The sequence below is a fragment of the Phyllobates terribilis genome, unplaced genomic scaffold, assembly GCF_046119375.1.
Source record: "Phyllobates terribilis strain yellow unplaced genomic scaffold, ASM4611937v1 Scaffold_3__8_contigs__length_932513732, whole genome shotgun sequence".
Classification (NCBI taxonomy): Eukaryota; Metazoa; Chordata; class Amphibia; order Anura; family Dendrobatidae; genus Phyllobates; species Phyllobates terribilis.
In genome coordinates this window covers 230,622,673-230,635,944 of record NW_027362763.1, presented here as the reverse complement: position 1 = coordinate 230,635,944, position 13,272 = coordinate 230,622,673, and positions in this window count along the sequence as shown.

Below are 13,272 nucleotides of genomic sequence, written 5' to 3'. Positions count from 1 at the left end.
AACCGCCGGAGCGGTGAGCAAGCAGAGCAGAACAGAGTAGAAGGTGAAGGCAGACAGGACAGGGCTCTGTTCACATGGAACAGACTGGAAGATACAGGAAGATAGCTAGAACACAGGAGGTAAATACGCAGGCAAGGGAAACAGAACGAGCAGAACCAGATACACACAAGGTACTTACAATGAAGTAACGAGTGGACACAAAACTCACAAACAGAAGTACAGAGACAACGAGTTGGAGTTAGGTGCAAGTTCAGACACTGCAGGAAAAGGGAAGGTACAAACATGGAAACAAACAAGAAACGGGCTAGGACACTGTTCAGACAGGAACTGAAACAGAAACAAGATACAGAAATGAGCCTGGGAACTCAGCCCCCTGGATGGTGGAAAGAGACAGGTAACAGGCCTGGGTATACAGCCCCCAGGGTGGCAGAACAGACAGGTAACAGGCCTGGGTATACAGCCCCCAGGGTGGCAGAACAGACTAGATACAGGACAGGACCTGGCAATTCAGTTGCAAGGAACAAACTGAGTGAAAGTGTTGCTCAGGCACCTCCTACTGGGTGGAGGGGGTTTAAGTATCCAGTGACTCACAGCAATAGGCTGGGGACGCATTACGACTGTTCACACAGTAGCTATAAGAAACAAGCAGAAAGCTGCGCCGACGCCCTAAGCAATCAGACAAGAGACATGGACAGAGCAGGTACTGGAGCAAAGCGTGCAGCATGGACTGACAGGTAAGATCACGGTCTTGCATGGTGGGAGGTGGTGCACCATGCAAGCACCCCGCCAGGGATGTTACACGTATGTTGCATATGGTCCTATTAGTTTTCATTTTTTGTTGATTTGTCTATTGCATATTGTGCGAGCACTTCCCTGTTTGTAGCACCACTGTAACCCAACATGTAATAAAGGTCTTCTAATTATCTCAATACATGTGGTATTTGATTCGTAGGACCCTTGGTTAGTTTTTTCCTCTCTTGTTTTACAGCAGCCACTACAAGTAGATGGAGTAGCTCTGCAAGCGAGCACTTCCGGCCAGCGGCCACCGCCAGCAACACCGATAAAAGCTGTTCAGCGGGAGTGCTGGGTGTCAGACCCTGGCCGATCAGATGTAAAAGTAGCGAACAACCTCTTTAAGAAGTAAGCGTCATGAAAAATGAATTTTAGGAATATTTTATTAACTCCTCTGATGATAAGATTGAATTCCTTCATGCATGCATACTAAATGGATAAATGAAATCAGTACCTAATGTTAAGGCTATGTGCACACGATGTGGAAATTCCCGCCAAAATCCACATGCATTTTTTCCTCTCCCTGGCAGAAAAAATGCATGCGAAATTGACATGCGTTTTTTCTGCCAGGGAGAAGTGTTTAGCTTTTTTATATGCATTTTAAGCATGCGTATTTTCAAGCACTTTTCCAAGCGATTTTGAGCATCACTTGACAAGTTGGTCACACAATATAAATCCATGCAACTGGCATGGATTTATATTGTGTGACTATGAAATAGTTTAAAAAAAGGAATTACGAAGTAAAAAATAATCATACTCACCTCTCCGGCGCCCCCCGGTGTCCTCCCGGTGTCCTCCCGGCGACGATGCACTCTCCTTGGCTCCCAGCGGTGATCTGCAAGGATCTTTGGTGACGTCATTTAGTCAGCTGATGGTCACCCGACCATCACCTGACCGCTGACATCAGCGGTCACGTGACTATCAGCTGACTAAATGACATCACTGAAGGTCCTTGCAGATAACCACTGGGAGTTGGGGAGAGCGCATCGTCGCCGGGAGGACACCGTGGCACCGAAGAGGTGAGTATGATTATTTTTTTTTTATTTTTAACTTTATAATTCTTTTTTAACTTGTAGGTATGTTGATACCTGGGTCGGATGAGAGTCTCCTCTTCTCCAGACCCGGGTACCATCCACGCAATAAATCGCATAAGATCCGCATGACTGCAGTCATGCGGATCTTATGCGATACAATGCAAATCAATGGCGGCGATTTCGCAGCGGAATCGCACTAGAATTGGTCTTGCTGCGGCTTTTACCACAATGCGAATCCGCAGCAGAAATTTCCGCATGATGTTCACAGCACATGCGGATTTGCATTGCAGTACATGGCAGACCTATTACAAGCAATTTTAATGCGTTTTCGCTGCGTTTTTGCGGTGAAAATCCACCGCAAAAATGCATTAAATCCGCATCGTGTGCACATAGCCTAATGCTTCTGTTACCTTTCCATTACTATATTTGTTCGTCAAAAACAAGTGAAGTCTGCAGTTGATAGTTTAAAGGTAAGGTATCAAGTTAAGAACATGACTAATGTCAACATGTGTAACTTTGTTGGTCTAAGTTGCATCAACAAAATTAGTTGTGTGATCTTTTTTTATCTTGCTTCCCAATCTGGATAGACTTTCATATTTATATTTTACCCTGTCCTGTAACTCTGTCCGTTAATTCATCCCCTGCACTGATCTCTGTTTATTTCCTTAAAATTTAAAGATGTTATCTTTTCCACACATTGCCATTTTACTTTCTGTAATTGCAGCTCCTGCTGCTCGAGCACACTTTGAATAGAAATGAATAAACAATTTGGACATTTCTTACAACTTTAGCCAAAATAAATATGTACATATGTCCTGTAATTGCAATGTCTTCATCTGTTTACATACAAAGTTGACATTTTCACAGTTTGTCTCTTTTCATAGCTCTTTCATTTACTTTTTCTATGCATCTAATTGTGCTACCACAACCGGGCCATTTAACCTCATGGATTAATAATGTTTTAGAGCAGAGCTGCACATATTTTTCTGGTCTGAGGGCCTCATCATCAGATTGTACCACTCTGAAAGAACTACCAAAAAAGATAAAAGGGTGTCCCCATACGATACATAATCAATTATGAACAGACCAGCCAGTCGCTACATCCTTGTATTTAGAAGTTCTATGTGTTTCTTTTACTTAAAATAGCGTTCATGTATTCAAATCCATATCTTACAAATAACATGATGAGATACAACAATTGGAACAATCTTAGGACAACAAGCTTGAGAAATGGGCCCTGAAGCGTTGCTAGTGTGACTCCACACTAGGCTTGCATTGGCCTTGAAATACAGTGAATATATCTTAAGGTTTTTTAAGACTATTTCAATTATTGCATCTAATGTTGTTTGAACAATACAGATTTGAATATATGAACATTTTTCAAAAGATATATGAAGTGTTATCATGATAGTTTCCTTTTAATTGTCTCTATATGAGATATTTATAGCATATCAACTAGAGATAAGTGGATTATTTGAAATTTGAATTTGCCGCCTCCACTGAATTTTCCCCCAAATTTTGATTAGCGCCAAATAAATTCATTGCAAACTGCAATACTAAAAAGCCTCTAATTGCCAAGAAAATATGTGTATGACACAGCAAGATCTCCTGGGAATGTACGTATAGAAATAGCTTTGAGGTAGCCTTTTAAAGCCAGCAGTCGCATTAATATCCAAGTGACCTCAATCTATCTGGATTAGTGTAAATGGATGGTAAGTGGTGGTGGTGGTGCCATCTCTTTTGGATGTAACAAGAAAATATGGCTTGGCTTGCCCATCTTTAAGTGCAGGAAACATACTCTCTGTGATATAGCCTTGGATTCCAGATTTGTTTTAGTAGTCAAATTAGCACTGAGGGGTTTAATACTGCCCTCCTACTTTGGAGTGTTTGAGGAATAAAAAAAGTTTGTTATTAAGATGCTATTACTGCAGTATATCCTAGATCAATTAATTCACATTCACATTGAGTGACTATACAGCTACAGTCCTTCCTTATATATCATTTAAATCTTTGAATTAGTATTCAAAGGCTGAGACTACCATGCTCATTTTCAGTCTGCTTCATCAGCACTGCTGTAGTAGACCACAATCAGGTTAGGCCTTTTTCTGTCCCTAGGTGTTATGAGCAGTGCACCCTAACCTTCTATCCCTACACTGTACAAGCATAAAGTGACATTCCTTTGCCCTTCACCATAATTTATATTGACTGCTATGGCCTCCTGATTTGCTGCACCAGACCATGTGTTGTCATAGTTTCAGGGCATTATAGAGATCACGCATGATGTCATTAGTCCTCACTCTTCAGCAGTATGTGAAATGGTGGATAGAATTTTTGCTCAGGGTAATTTCGTGAATCAAGTCACAAAGTGTTTAAGTTCGTGGAGATCTGGGAATTTTAGGAAATTCTACTCAATTCAATCCTCTGCGAATCAATCTTCTAATATCAACAGTATATTTTGTAAATTTGGATAGTTGAGGGTTACACTTTACAGGAGAACAAGAGTTTTGTTGTTCACTTCAGAGAAGAGAAAATATGGCTACTGTATCCATTGTAAGTTATATGGCTTACAAAAACTGCACAGTTTATCACAAGTTTAGTAACCTAAATTGAGAACCTCACACATAAATGACAACTAGTGATGAGCGAGCATAGTCAGTGCTCGCCCGAGCATCTCACTGTATTTCCGGGGTTGCTTGGCGGGAGCTCGGGTCTACTCTCTGAATGTTTGGCGCTCTTTACAGAGCCAATGAACATGCAGGGATTACCTGCCACTCACTGTAATGCCTTAACCATGTTGGTTGCGGCATTGCAGTGAATGGCTGGCCTCACAACATCATCAGGTCTATATCAGACCTGGCGACGCCATGCTTGTCACAGTCACTCCAAAATCAGACAGTGTAGGGAGAGGTGCTGCTGAGCTAGGGAGAGATTTGCTTGTTTCTAGTTAGTGTAGGTATACCAAACTATGTTAGAGACACATATCCATCTCAACAAACAGTCCTTCTGAGGACTAATCCATCTGCAGAGATATCAGGCCGGCAGTGTATATAGGCAGGCAGACAGGCAGTGTACATAGCACTAGAGGCTCCATTCCAGTTTTGTCTGCTGCTGTTAGATATTTCTAGAAATAGGCCCAGGTCTCAGGGGCCAGGAATAATTTTTTTTTGGATCTTAATCCTCATTATTTGCTTAAAAAGCAATCCAGAGAACACCGTTGTTCTGCGGCATTTCCTTGTTGGCACTGAAGAATACAGCCAGGTCCTTTCCATATTACAGCACTAAAAATCCAGCTATTTAAAACTGTGGTTTGTCCATCACACGGATCACATTTAATTGCGCTGAAAATACTGCCATGTCTGGCCTCCATTAAAAATTTGTTTCAGTGTGTCAGTGAAGCAACTGACACCAGTTTGCTGTTCAAAATAGTTACCTACAGGCCAGGTACTTAAAACTATGTTCTCTCCGTCACATGGATCACATATACGTTTTCAGAAAATACAGCCATTTCTGGCCTCCATTAATATTATTTTCAGTGTGTCAGTGAAGCAATTGACACCGGTTTGCTGTTCAAAATAGTTACCTACAGGCCAGCAATTTAAAACTGTGTTTTCTCCGTCACACGGATCACATATACGTTTTCAGAAAATACTGCTATTTCTGACCTCCATTAAAAATTTGTTTCAGTGTGTCAGTGAAGCAATTGACACCAGTTTGCTGTTCAAAATAGTTACCTATAGGCCAGGTATTTAAAACCGTGCTTTCTCCGTCACACGGATCACATGTACATTTTCAGAAAATACTGCCATTTCTGGCCTCCATTAAAAATTTGTTTCAGTGTGTCAGTGAAGCAATTGACACCAGTTTGAGGTTCAAAATAGTTACCTACAGGCCAGGTATTAAAGCTGTGGTTTGTCCGTCACACGGATCACATATAAGTTCGCTCCAAATTCAGTCATTTGTAGTGAGCGTGGAAAATATTGTCCTCCATTTAAAATTGGCAAGGCACGTGGCAAGGGATGGGGAACTGGACGTGATGGTGATGGTGCATGCAGAAGCTGAGGCCGTGGGCAAGCTGAAATTGTGCCACAATAAATAGCCACATCTTCTCGCTCGACCTTCCTGTCCCAATTAATAGGGGACCGCAGAACACCACTATTGAACACAGAACAGTGTGAAAAGGTTATTGGTTGGATAGCATATAATGCTTCCAGTCACTTAGCTACCACCACCACCACCACCTTGTCTTCCACACGGTCAAATCTCAGTAGCTGTGAGTCTGGACTGCATATTCCTCAACCTGAACCTCCTTGCTCCCACCATGCCGAGTGCCTGGAGACAACTGATCCCACACTTGGACACTCTGAAGAGCTGTTCACTTTTCCATTTATAGATTCGGGCCTCTTGAAGCGGGGCAAGAGGAGATCGCATGTAGCGATGCCCAAATATTTGAGCAGCCACAGTCACACGAATGCGATGGGAAAGTGTCACAAAAGGTGGACGATGATGAGACACAATTGCCAGAAAGTCAGGAGGAGCATGAGAGTGCGGAAGTGGAAGAAAAGGTGGTGGATGATATAGTAACTGACCCAACCTGGCATGAGAACATGCAGATCAAAGAGAGCAGCACACAAGTGAAGGGAGGCAGAGCACCCCAACAGGCAGGAAGAAGCAGTGTGGTGGTTGCAGAAAGAAGGCAGGCAACCGTTCCCTGTAACACCAACATGAAGGAAATTGCCAGTACAATTGTTAGGTCTTCTCGAGTCTGGATTAGAGATGAGCGTTGTTCTACTCGAACTGTTCGCCAATCTCAAATTCGAGCTGTTTTGGGCGGTGTTCGAGCCGGTCGGCGAACACGAACAATTTGAGAAAAATTCGGCTGTTCGAGGTTATATTCGATAACTGTTCGTGCACCAAAATCATAACTGGATTTTTTCTCAGTAATGATGAAAATTAATGTTAATACGCAGTTTGAGTGTACAGCGGGGCGGGGGGAGGGGCAGGGGATGGATCTCTGCAGGAACAATGAAGATCTCCATTTTTTTTCTCTTTCCCGCATTTGCAGTGGGGAGGTGCAATCTGTCAGCCTATCAGCAGCGCACACACGGAGCGAAGTGCTTTTTTTCACACAAGCAAGGGCATGTGTGATTGGCAGTGTATGTCACAAGTCCTTGCCCTATAAGACCAAGCCATTTTCCCCGTCGCCACCATTTTCTCACTGCTACAGCTGCGTGTTAGACGGCACCGCTGTTGCTGTGTGCGCTATACCTTGTTAATTTCAAGCCAATTTTCGCACAAATATACAGATAGCTTGGGAGTAGGGAATAGTTGTGATTGCAGTCCTTTTAAGGACTAGGTTACAGCATTTCCTACGACTTTTATCAGGCAGGTCTGTGCTCTTAAATAGATAGATTGTGGGAGTAAAGACTAGAGATGAGCGTTGTTCTACTCGAACTGTTCGCCAATCTCAAATTCGAGCTGTTTTGGGCGGTGTTCGAGCCGGTCGGCGAACACGAACAATTTGAGAAAAATTCGGCTGTTCGAGGTTATGTTCGATAACTGTTCGTGCACCAAAATCATAACTGGATTTTTTCTCAGTAATGATGAAAATTAATGTTAATACGCAGTTTGAGTGTACAGCGGGGCGGGGGGAGGGGCAGGGGATGGATCTCTGCAGGAACAATGAAGATCTCCATTTTTTTTTCTCTTTCCCGCATTTGCAGTGGGGAGGTGCAATCTGTCAGCCTATCAGCAGCGCACACACGGAGCGAAGTGCTTTTTTTCACACAAGCAAGGGCATGTGTGATTGGCAGTGTATGTCACATGTCCTTGCCCTATAAGACCAAGCCATTTTCCCCGTCGCCACCATTTTCTCACTGCTGCAGCTGCGTGTTAGACGGCACCGCTGTTGCTGTGTGCGCTATACCTTGTTAATTTCAAGCCAATTTTCGCACAAATATACAGATAGCTTGGGAGTAGGGAATAGTTGTGATTGCAGTCCTTTTAAGGACTAGGTTACAGCATTTCCTACGACTTTTATCAGGCAGGTCTGTGCTCTTAAATAGATAGATTGTGGGAGTAAAGACTAATTGTAATTGGAGTCCTTTTCAGGACTAGGTTACATCAGTTCCTATCAGTTTTTGCCAGGCAGGTCTGTGCCAGTGCTGTGCAAGTTTTTTTCACAGCATTTGGCTGAATCTAGCAAAGCTAATCCTTTTTGGCCTATTGCAGATTGTGTTAGTCAGTGGAGTAGCCTATCTGTGTTGCAAGATATACCACCTGTGTATAGAATACCAATTTTTTTACTGCACCTAGTGAAGTAAAATCTTTTGGGCATAGCATCATTCTATTAGTCCATCTATACTGACCTCAATCAGGTTGCAAACTGAATATAATTTTTTTCTGCATCTAGCTCTGAAAAAATATTTGGGCTTCTAGCGGTGTGTGAGACTTGGTCTATTAGTCCATCTATACTGACCTCCATCAGGTTGCAAATTAAAAATAATTTTTTTCTGCATCTAGCTCTGAAAAAATATTTGGGCTTCTAGCAGTGTGTGGGACTTGGTCTATTAGTCCATCTATACTGACCTCCATCAGGTTGCAAATTAAAAATAATTTTTTTCTTCATTTATCTCTGAAAAAATATTTGGGCTTCTAGCAGCGTGTGGGACTTGTTCTATTAGTCCATCTATACTGACCTCCATCAGGTTGCAAATTAAAAATAATTTTTTTCTGCATCTAGCTCTGAAAAAATATTTGGGCTTCTAGCAGTGTGTGGGACTTGGTCTATTAGTCCATCTATACTGACCTCCATCAGGTTGCAAATTAAAAATAATTTTTTTCTGCATCTAGCTCTGAAAAAATATTTGGGCTTCTAGCGGTGTGTGGGACTTGGTCTATTAGTCCATCTATACTGACCTCCATCAGGTTGCAAATTAAAAATAATTTTTTTCTGCATCTAGCTCTGAAAAAATATTTGGGCTTCTAGTAGTGTGTGGGACTTGGTCTATTAGTCCATCTATACTGACCTCCATCAGGTTGCAAATTAAAAATATTTTTTTTCTGCATCTAGCTCTGAAAAAATATTTGGGCTTCTAGCAGTGTGTGGGACTTGGTCTATTAGTCCATCTATACTGACCTCCATCAGGTTGCAAATTAAAAATAATTTTTTTCTTCATTTATCTCTGAAAAAATATTTGGGCTTCTAGCAGCGTGTGGGACTTGTTCTATTAGTCCATCTATACTGACCTCCATCAGGTTGCAAATTAAAAATAATTTTTTTCTGCATCTAGCCCAGCCAATAGTTTTGGCCTAATACCACAGTTTGGCCACTCAGCTCTGCTCGGTTACCATCCATTGTTTTTTTGTGCAAACAACTCCAGAGTTGTGAATTAGTTAACCACCAAAATGAGTGGAAAAAGGCCTGCTGCTGGTGGAAAGGGGAATAGGCGTGTTGGGAAGGGGAAAAAAGGTTGTGTCCGTGGGGTAGGTGCAGAAGAAAGACCATCTTCCAGCCAAACTAAAATGTCTACTTCTTTTAGCGGACAATGTGATAAGATCCCTTTCTTACGGCCACGCCAATCGCTACAAATTCCAGATGAGGCACAAAAACAGCAGGTGCTTCAACGGATATCAAGTGCTCCTTTAAGTGGGCTCTCCTCCACATCAACTTCAACATCACAAATACTCCAGTCCTCAAAGGTGTCACCCAAATCGCACTTGCTTCCTCACAGCTCCCAAATCTCCAGCTGCCCGTCTGAGTATGAGGTAGAACAGATGGTTGAGTCTGCAGAGCTGTTTACTCATACTATAGCCTGGGAATCAGAGGTCGACTCCAGCGCTTCTGTGAATCCAGACGAGGAAATGATCTGCACTGATGCCCAGAATCTTTATGAGTCGGATCCAGGACCAGACGCAGAAGGTTCTTACCATAATGTAGACCCTCATTCCCAAACTGTAACTCCTGTTGGTGGAGACAATGAGGAAGACGATGATAAGACTCAAATACCTGATTGGAGCGACAACTTTAGTTTTTTGTCAGGGCAGGAACAGGTTGGCTCTGAGGACGACGGGTGTGATAACGCACAGGGTGATGATGATGAGGTCGGAGATCCCACTTACTGTCAACCCACAGTCAGCCAAGAGATGAGGTCAGCAGAGGAGGTGGAGGAAGATGCTAGTGACGACGAGGTCAGGTTGCGCCTTCCTGGACAGAGACGTAGTACTGGAAGCACGTCAACAACTGCATCCTCAAACACAACTCTGCCTCTCACCACAAGTCGTGGTGGCTCTTCAGGTCACATGGGTGCTAAGCCTTGCATAGCCTGGGCATTTTTTCAGATCGATAAAGATGACCCAACTCGTGTTATCTGTAACATTTGTCAGCAAAATCTAAGTAGAGGCCAAAAAATACATAGTTTGAGTACTTCATGCATGAACCGGCACATGGACATGAAGCATAAGTTGCAGTGGGAAGCTCAGTGTGCTACAATGCGGCCTAGCCGGCCGGGCCAATCACCGTCTGCCATATCTTGTGCATCCGTGGCCTCTTCATCCTCTGTGACTGGGGGGACAGCAGTCACACCTGTTTTGGGGCGCAGACCTGCCACCTCTTTACTCGCAACAGCCAGCGTGATTGGCAGGTCATCATTTTCTTTGGAGGTGGTAACACCAGCTGGTGTTGAGCGCTGTCCGACATCGATAGCACCACCTTTGGATCAAGGCAACCTAACATGTCCGCCTGCATCTTCCTCACAGACCGGCAGCTTGCCGGGGACACCCTTATCAACCCCGTCTAAGCACAATAGCCAGCCCTCGGTCCCTCAGATGTGGACAAGTAAAAGACCATTTCCTCCTAGCCATGAGAAAGCTAAGAGGTTGAATTTCACCATCTGCAAGCTCTTGGCTACAGAAATGCTGCCTTTCCGCCTGGTGGACACAGAGGATTTTCGAGACCTTATGTCCGTCGCAGTGCCCCAGTACCAGATGCCCAGTCGGCACTACTTCTCAAAGAAAGGTGTGCCTGCGCTCCACCAGCATGTCGCACACAACATCACCGCTTCTTTGAGAAACTCTGTGTGTGACAGGGTGCATTTCACCACAGACACTTGGACGAGTAGGCATGGACAGGGGCGTTACATGTCGCTGACTGGGCACTGGGTAACTATGGTGACAGCAGGACAAGGGGCTGCTGTCCAAGTCTTGCCGTCCCCACGAGTTGTGCGTCAATCCTCTTTATGTCAAAGTTCCTCCACTGCTTCTGCCTCCTCAACCTCCTCTCGGTCTTCCACCTGCACCCAAAGCCTGTCTGGTCATGCCACAAGCTTTCTAACTGCGCAGAAGGGATCCTGCACACCTCCTTACTATGCTGGCAGTAGGGCTCAACGTCATCAGGCGGTTTTTACATTGAAATGTCTGGGAAATGTGAGTCACACAGCTGAGGAGTTGTGGTCAGCTCTAGAGAACCAATTTCATGAATGGTTGTCTCCACTGGACCTGAAACCAGGGAAGGCCGTGTGCGACAATGCTGCAAACCTGGGTGCGGCCCTTCGCCGGGGCAATGTCACACACGTGCCTTGTATGGCTCACGTGCTGAACCTGGTTGTCCAGCAATTTTTAGCCCACTATCCCAGACTAGATGGCCTTCTGCAGAGGGCACGGTCACTGTGTGCTCACTTCCGCCGTTCGCATCCCGCAGCTCAGCGACTTACATCTCTACAGAAGTCGTTGGGCCTGCCACTTCACCGGCTAAAATGCGATGTGCCTACCCGGTGGAATTCAACTCTGCACATGTTGCAGCGACTGTGGCAGCACCGACAAGCCCTGGTGCAATACGTTCTGACGTATAGCCTGGGCCAACGAGATTCAGAGGTGGGGCAAATCACGCTGGAGGAGTGGTCTCAGATCAGGAACCTATGCACCCTTCTGCACAGTTTTGAAATGGCGACGAAGATGTTTAGTGCTGACGATGCCATTATCAGCATGACTATTCCGGTGATTTACATGCTGGAGCACATGTTAAACAGAATTCGGAGTCAGGTGCTGGCACAAGAGGAGGTGGAGGAAGTAGAGGAGGAGGAGTTGTATGCGGAAGGGCTAACATCTGCAAGGTCCAGACGGTCGGCAGCACCAAGGCGGCAGGCATGTGAGGGTGGGGGAGATGGTTTTACCAGGGCGCATGGTAGCAGCCAAACTAGTGAGGAAGGTGCAGGAGCCCAGGAAGAAGTGGAGGACGAACTGATGGAAGACTCATCAGATGAGGGAGACCTTGATCACATTTCTGTTGTGCGAGGTTGGGGGGAGAGGACAGAGGAAGGAAGCATGATTGTTACCTCGCCACCAACACAACAGGGACTTGGTGCTCCTGGATGCGCAACACACATGAGTGCCTTCTTGCTGCACTACCTGCAACATGACCCTCGAATTGTGAGAATTAGAAATAATCCTGACTACTGGGTTGCCACACTGTTAGATCCCCGGTACAAAAGTAAATTTGCAGAAATTATTCCTGCCATAGAAAGGGATGCACGCATGCAGGAGTATCAGCAGAGACTGTTGCAGAATCTTACATGTGCTTTTCCACAAAATACCAGTGGTGCACGTAGTGAATCTCACAGTTCCAACTTGCCAACCGTGGGACCGTCAAGTGTTCAGCACTCAAACCGTAACAGAACCACAGTATCTGCTGGTAACATCAATTTTGCGGAATCATTTCACCACTTTTTTAGCCCATCCTTTGCAAGGCCACAGGAGACAAGAAGTCTGACACATAGTCAACGCCTAGAGACGATGGTACAGGAGTATCTCCAAGTAAACATTGAAGCCACGACTGTGTCACTGGACCCTTGCTCTTTTTGGGCTTCCAATCTGGATAAATGGCCGGAGCTAGCCACTTACGCCTTGGAGATCTTGTCATGCCCCGCAGCCAGCGTTCTGTCTGAACGTGTGTTCAGCGCTGCTGGTGGTGTGCTGACAGATAAGCGCACGCGGCTCTCCACTGATAATGTAGACAGACTCACGTTCATAAAGATGAACAAATCATGGATCCGAAACGACTTTTCTACCCCTGTGTCATCCTGGGGAGAGTAAAAGCTTGATGATTGGTTAAAATCACCCTACCAACCGTTTTAAGCTTTCAAATTACTAATCATGTTTATCTGTATCTTGACTGGAAAATAATTTGGGCTTTGTAGCAGTGTGCAGCACTGATCCTATTAGGCCATCTATAATAAGCTTCACCAGATTTAAAATTAAAAATAATTTTTAGCTGCATCTAGCCCGGAAAATAATTTTGGGGCTCCGAGATGCGCAAGACACATAAGTGCCTTCTTGCTGCACTACCTGCAGCATGACCCTCATATTGTCAGAATTCGAAGTAATCATGACTACTGGGTTGCCACACTCTTAGATCCCCCAAACTTTTCGATCAACCTTTTCATTTTAATAAAGA